The sequence below is a fragment of the Helianthus annuus genome, chromosome 1, assembly GCF_002127325.2.
Source record: "Helianthus annuus cultivar XRQ/B chromosome 1, HanXRQr2.0-SUNRISE, whole genome shotgun sequence".
NCBI classification, from domain to species: domain Eukaryota; kingdom Viridiplantae; phylum Streptophyta; class Magnoliopsida; order Asterales; family Asteraceae; genus Helianthus; species Helianthus annuus.
In genome coordinates, this window is record NC_035433.2 from 101204700 (window position 1) to 101205906 (window position 1207).

General features: G+C 43.2%; 1 non-coding gene across 1 annotated transcript; it reads left to right on the forward strand.

The window, feature by feature from the left end:
* Nucleotides 1-688: 688 nt before the first annotated feature.
* On the forward strand, nucleotides 689-794 carry LOC118483089. The gene has a single exon (XR_004869564.1). It is a non-coding gene; the product is annotated as a small nucleolar RNA R71 (small nucleolar RNA).
* The last annotated feature ends 413 nt before the right edge of the window (nucleotides 795-1207 follow it).

The following is a 1207-nucleotide window of genomic DNA, read 5'->3' on the forward strand; positions in this document are numbered from 1 at the left end:
GCGAACCTCATCTTTTTGCATCCGCACTTCATCAAGTTGATTTCGCTTTTGCATTTCCAATTGCATGCTTTTAAGCATCTCCATCACCTCATTTCCACCCGAAGATCCCCCTTGATCTTGACCCGTTTGGTATTGTTTTTGATACCCTTGGTTATTTCCGCCCCGGTACCCACCTTGGTTATTATAAGATGGCCGTGAACCAAAATTACCTTGGCTACCTTGAAAATTTGGGTTCGCTTGATTTGACGGGTTCCCATATCTAAAATTCGGGTGATTCCTCAACCCGGGGTGGTAGGTATTAGAATTCATGTTGTTGTAGTTCCTACCACCTCCTCCTTGGCCTTGACCTTGGACTGCGTGAACTTCCTCATATTGCCCTTCCAACATTCCTTGGCAATTTTCAGCCGCGTGACCTATTTCATTACACAAAGCACACACATCATAAATTTGATTAGTAGTTTGAACATTACCTTCATCTATGGCATGCACTTGTGGTCGGTTAGTTGTCGGTCGGGCTCTCCTCGAAGCTTGGGCTTTCCTTTTTGATGTAGTTACCATACTCTCCAAAAACTCCCAATCTTCATTCTCATAATTCGTTCCAAATGTCCCTCCGGTGATAGACATTAAATCCCGTGCATCTTCGGCACTCAACCCCTCATGAAAAGCGTTCATTAACTCCCATAACTCGATTCCATGATGAGGGCAGTTTTTAATCATCATGTTAAAACGCTCAAACGCCTCATGAAACATCTCACCGTGTTGTTGTTGGAAGCTTCTCAATCCCTTACGCGCATCATTGGTCTTTTGGGCAGTGTAGAATTCATCCAAAAAGGTTTGTTGCATCTCCCCCCATGTATATATTGATGCCGAAGGTAATGTATAGAACCATTTCTTAGCTTTCTCTTCCAACGAAAATTGGAACAACACTAATTTGATGTCGTCAGCTGAAAACCCTTGACTCCCAAGAGTATTGCATATAGAGTCATAAGCCTCCAAATGGAAATAAGGTTCTTCATTTGCCAACCCCTTGAATTCCTGAAGTTTGCCCAAATGGAATGGTCGAATACTGAAAACCCGACTGTTGTTGTTGTGGTCTAAAAGATGAAGTAGTATGCACAACAGTTGAATTGGGTGCAATTGTGAAGGTAGATGATGACTGACCCGTAGTTGGGGGGAAAGAAGTGAGATAATGGTGGGATTGTGGTGG